This window comes from Aegilops tauschii, chromosome 7 (genome assembly GCF_002575655.3).
Source record: "Aegilops tauschii subsp. strangulata cultivar AL8/78 chromosome 7, Aet v6.0, whole genome shotgun sequence".
Classification (NCBI taxonomy): Eukaryota; Viridiplantae; Streptophyta; class Magnoliopsida; order Poales; family Poaceae; genus Aegilops; species Aegilops tauschii.
Window position 1 is genome coordinate 451,294,066 of NC_053041.3, and position 6,124 is coordinate 451,300,189.

Here is a 6,124-nt window from a genome sequence, read left to right on the forward strand (position 1 = left end):
CTCCAAGTCTCCAACGGAGTCGAAACGGACATAGGTCATGACCCAAACGGACATAGGTCACGACCCAACGCCGGATCATAAACGCAAAAAGTAACCGTTCAGAGCAACTCCAACGAGGCGACTTAAACGGACGCGTGCTTTGTCTGTTTTTTGTCCGTTTAGGTCGGTCAGGCGGACGTGCGCGTCCGATTTTCCAAAGGATCGGCAGGTGTGTCCAACAGAGGTTGACCCATTTATGCCGACGTGGCCGAAACTGACTAATTAAACATAACTAGCAAGATGCCCGTGTGTTACACGGAACATCAAGATGAATTTATATGAGTAGTTTATCTTGTGGGAGATAAGGATAAATGAAGGAAGGTCTTATCTACAAATGTGGAGAGGAGTGCGGGTATCTTTTTGCAAAGTTGTGATAATTTCCTTTCTATCTGTCAGATATAGATCGGACGGCCTATATTGCAGGATGACAGGCACACCATTATCACCAACTCTGTTTTTTATACGAGTAGAGATTATACATAAATGGTCGATCAAACGTTGGCCAAAGTCCACTTAAACAACTAGAAAATTAAAAAAACTAATAAACCGCCCGCATGCTGCCCTAGTAGACCGCCTTGCCCTTGTCGTCGTCGTCCTCACCGCCGGTGAGGTCAATGAAGACGGGGGGAGGCCCAGCCCAATCGAACGCGGCTTGATAGGCCGCCAGGGCAGCCTCCTCCGGCGTCTGCTGCGGCAGCGGCATAGTAGCGAGGCGGGCGCGCTCCTCCTCCTCCTCCTCGAGCCGCAGAGCTTCCTCATCACAGCGCAGCATCTGCTCATATTGCATCTGTCGCTCGCCGTCGGCCCGCTCCTCGACGAGCCAGCGCGCCTTCCAGCGCTCAAGGTGGGACGCCTCTTCTTCCAGTGTGGCGGTGTAGTGGCAGGGAGACGCGCTCACCCACTCGTGGTACTGGCTGGTCCACGAATAGGACTCCTTCGACAAAGTGGGGGCGGCGGTGAATGCTTGCGCGTGGGAGTTGGCTCGCGCTCCGGCTCGGGCTTGGGCTCGACGAGGGGCGGCGCCTGGACGGAGTAACCCGCCACGGACAAAGCAAGGGCTTGCTCCAGCCCATCCCAATGGGCGTCCTCCTCGAGTCGGCTCGCCTCCAGCGGCGCGTGCTGCAGGGCCTCCTCGAGGGCGGCTTGGTACTCTGCCTCCGCCTCCTCTTCCTCCGGCTGTACCCGCAGGGGCGGCGGTGGAAAGTCGTGGTTGATGTGGACGCCCCGCCGCCGTTGCTCCTCATGTTCGAGGGCAAACTAGGCCTCCCACTTGGGAGAGTCTGTGGCGTACTCAGGCATGCGCCGCTGCACCGGCGTGAGCTGCACCCACCGCATGCGCACCTCCTCGTCATGCGCCCACTGTGTCCGCGGCACCGCCGGCACCGGGATCCGCTACGGATCGAGGTGCCAGTCGTGTGGCAGCGTGACATCTGGGTACGGCATCGGCTGTCTGTACTCCCAGTGCCACCGCGCTTGGTGCACCGGGATGTGTAGACGTTGCCGACCTGGGCGGGCACGCGCCGGCGGCGGGGGAGGAGGAGCACGGGAGGATGAGGCGCCGCGGGTGCCCTTGCCTTTACCGCTGCCGGAGCTGCTACCGAAGAGGCCCATGGCTAGGGTTTTGGATTGTCGCCGGCGAGGAAGCAAGAAGGTGGTGGTGGGGGCAGATGTGGACAGAAGTGGATGAGGACGGCCCCCCGCATGCCTGGGTTAAAAAACGACGCTTGCACTAGCTGACTAGTGGGCCCAGTGTCGGTGGTCGTCATAAATTAGACGGCGAGAGGTAGTTGGGTGGCCGCCAAGTGGGACCGCGGCGGACAACGAGGGGACGCGCGGCGCGGACGCGTTTTGGGTTTGGGTCGGCGCGTTGGGCCTCCACTTTTGTCCGCGCCGACCCAAACGGACGCATGCGGACGATTTGGGTCGCTGTCGGTTCAATATCCGGCGTATCTCGTAGTAGGGGTCCTAAGCTAGACGTCTTGGAGCGATGGTAACATGGACACGGGATTTTACCCAGGTTCGGGCCCTCTTGATGGAGGTAAAACCCTACGTCCTGCTTTTGATTGTATTTATATGGGGTGTAGTACAGAGTACATGTATCTACCACGAGATGATAGTAATGAATATGAGATTGTCTATTGACTAGCATGGCCTCTATTTATATATGCACCATAGGCCTAGGGTTTAGAGGAGTCTTGTCTTGGGTGCTAATTCTTATGGAATCCTCCTTGTACGCGGCATGGGCTGAACCGGCCCAATAGTGAACCGCCATGGGGGTCCACGGCCCAATCCAGCTGGCCGGGAGACGACGTGGTGAGTACCCCCTAGTCCAAGACACCGTCAGTAGCCCCCTGAACCGGTCTTCAAGTTGGGGACGCTCCTCGATTCTTCCGAACTGTTCTTCATCTTCGGTCGTCGGTCTGGAAAACTGGTTCAACAAATCTTCCCATCTTCGATCTTGAGGATCGCCGAAGTGAATCCGAAGAGTTTACACATCGGGTATCCGAGGAGCCCCTTTAAGTACTCGGCCTTTATCAATGCCTTGTTATTTTTTACACCACACCTCGGGTTTGAAGTTGTTTCCGTGCGGCGGTGTCCTCTTGCATCCGAGCTCCAATGCCGGACTGCATTCGAGGTATCTTTTGCAGCCGAGCACCAACATCGGACCGCTTCCGAGCTCCAACGCCAAAATGTATCCAAGCTCCATCGCCGGACTGTATCTGAAGAGTATTGTTATAGCCGAGCTCCAATGCTGGACTGCATCCGAGCTACAGCGCCTGATTGTATCCGAGCTCCAACACCGGACTATATCCAGGTGTCATAGATCACCTTGGTTCAAAAAAGTTCAAGGAGTTTAGCCGAGCTTAATGCCGGAACTACCCTCTATGGAGCCAGCCACTTGCATCCGAGCTATATCCCGAAATGCTTTCGAGGTGGTTCAGCACCTCGGTCATGAGCTGATTGTTTGCGGATTTTATTTCCGATTGATGCAATTTATTTACTGACGAGATATGTTGCCAGTAGCCCTCAAGGTGTGTGTCGGCCTAAAAATCCGAGATGCACTTTAGAGGAGATAGTGATCGGCGGACGGGCCCTTGAGAGAGGGTTTTGAGAAGTCGCCGTAATATATTAGCTTGATGCCGGATAGGTCCAGATGGTACCTATTGTTGTCCGAAGACGCGTTTGCCCATAGTTCGGTCAAGCCAAACACTGAGCACTTTGATTTTTCTGCATTGAATAGGCAATGCAGTAGCCCCCGAGACACTGGTCGAGTGGCAACACTAGATTAGGGGATCGATGTGCCCCTTTGATATTAGCAACTGATAAGCCCGAAGCCCAATAGCCCCCGAGCCTTAATGTGGGCACGGGGTGGCCGAATTAAGGATCGATATCCGGAGTAAAATCACAAATTATGTGTAATGATTCTATGTATCCAAGTACTCTACATCATTAATGCTCGGATCCACACTGTACAAAACTTTGTTGACCGACCATCGGCTTCAACCTCCTCGGCCAGTAGCCGGGGAGTGTTTGTCCCACTTTATAAAGCCTTTATGAGGTCAAAGATTTACGACAAACAAGGCAATCTGGCCATACGTTTTTATAAACAAAGGTACGCGGAGAGATATGTTATATTACTATTATCGTAAGAAACATCTTCCAAAGAAAATATTTCCGCCATCGGTTCCTTTCTTTGGGTTGTCATGCTGACCATGATGAAACCTCACCTCCGATCAATGTGGGAGGAAAATACTGAGGATTTAGTTCAGGGAAAGTTCCCGAACTCTAAGGTCTGAATGGACCAAAATTTTCACTTCCGTTGTTGCCGACCAATTATATCCTTTAAGATTGCTAGCTTTCGGCTTCACCCAGTCTGAGGTACTAACCCGGATGACCCGGTAGTAACAATCACAGAGGTGCACCCTTTACCGCCTAGCCGAACAATCGGGAACGTAGGGGTAAGCACAGGAGCCAGGCAACCCATCTTGGCCAAAATCTTAAGTCAAATTGATGCATATGTATGGCTTTATAACGATGATTACGGAAGGCAGCCCTTGTATATTAAATACAAATGCCGATGATATGTTTATTTTGGCTCCGTTGCGACCGTTTATCAGTTGAAAGTGGCCCATCGTCGGCTTCCACCCCCTTGTAGATGCTACGCAGGGTGTTTCCGCAATAACAAACAACCCTTAGCCGACGTCTCGGTGCCCGAAGGCGGTTGTGTTAGCGGAAACGAGGCAATCAGATATGCGGGCTTTATAACTTCCACTTAGTCATAGGAGCTTAAAGTTGGGAGGCCAAATATTAGCCCCCGGTTAATGTTCGGCGACAGCCGAGGTCAAGCCGTTAACACTTCGGCCAATATTATGAACGGCCTGTCGCTTAACGCGGGGTGACCTCCATCGATCTTATAGTTTAACACGGTCATCGGATCACTGACCAGTTTACGCTTATTGTGACAGTCAGTTTTCAGATTTCTCCACTGAGGCGCTTAACCATGCGAGCTGGAAGCACAATCGCAGTGGTTCTCCCTTTGCACACCTAGCCGAACAAAGCGGAACGTAGGAGGCAAGCACAGGAGCCGGGCAACCCAACTATTGACCGAAGACACAATTCGAAACCAATGCATATATAGCAATATCCGAGAATGTTTTTGCCGAATCTCTAAAGGTGTCCGGCGTTGCACTGCGAGACTTATGCTGGAAACACACAAATAGTTTAAAAGTGCCATAAGCTTGGAGAATCAAAAAACTGCAGTAAAAACTTGACATCCGAACTAGATCAAGTGTTCGGTGCCAATCCGAAAATTGGTCTTAAAATTGTACTTTCGTCGTGCTTTGACATGACACATCCTATCTCGAGACTTCAAGCGGGTCAGCCTACGGCTTCAACCTCCTATCCCGAAGGCAGAGTACTTCTCATTAGGCCAGTTTAGCAAACTAAACTCTAGCAGCTTTGGGAGAGAAATTAGGCTTCCCGGCTATTGACCACACACTCATGTCGAAAAAAGGAGTGATATAAAAAGACTTTGCAACGACTAAGAAGAAGAACACTTATTATAAAATAGCTCATGCTAATTTAAGAGCCCCCAAGTGACTTGGGTAAAAGAATTTTATGTATAATGATTGTATGTACCGAAGTACTTATATCATATCTGTGCTCACCCGAACTTTAAACGCGTCTTAACCGACCGTCAGCTTCTCCCTCTTCGGTCCAGTGCCGAAAAGTGTTATGTACTCCACCTGTCGAGAATATCGACGGTGTTTCAGATAACCAGGCAATCAGGCCATAAGGCTATAACAGACAAAGTGCGCTCAGGGAACTTATGCTATATTACTGACGAAGTGTAAGAAGCATCTTCGAAGAAAATAGTACCCCCACCGATACCTTTCTTCGGTTGCTCATTGTTACTATGAGACTTTTGCAATAGATTTTTTGTACTCATGAGTTCCGTTGTGTGCCGACCATGATTGAAACAATAAGAGCACTAGCTTTCAGCTTCACCCAGTCTGAGGTCCGAGCTCGGATGACCCGATCGTGACAATCGCAAAGGTGCTCCCTTTACTCCCTAGCCGAACAATCGAGAACGTAGGGGTAAACACAGGAGCAAGGCAACCCAGCTTGCGGAACACTTAAGTCAATATGGTGCATATTGTGGCGTAATACACGAACAAGGAACGAAGCCATACAAGTATAATCATATGAAAGAGGAAAGGCTTCATAAAGGAAGCCCCCAAGTAAACGGGGTATTTGAATTTGTGTGTCACAAGCAAAGTTTTGACAAGAAAGTTTTTCACAAACAACCTTTTACCAAAAAAGTATAATGCTTGGTCGAACCGAACAAAATTTAAAACTGAAAGTTTTTGAGCATAAAAGCGACTTAGCTGGTTAATGTGCTCGGTGTTGATGACACGATTCGGCCTTGTGGTGGGACGAAGACATAGACCTCGGCCTGGTCGAGGTCCCAGCCCCCAAGCCGGTTCCGAAGTGTTCGATAAAAGAGCTTGACTTGACGAAGTGGCGACATAGCACGGTTGACGTGTTGAGGAGCAGCCCCCAGTCCAGCCCAGCTGACGAAGTT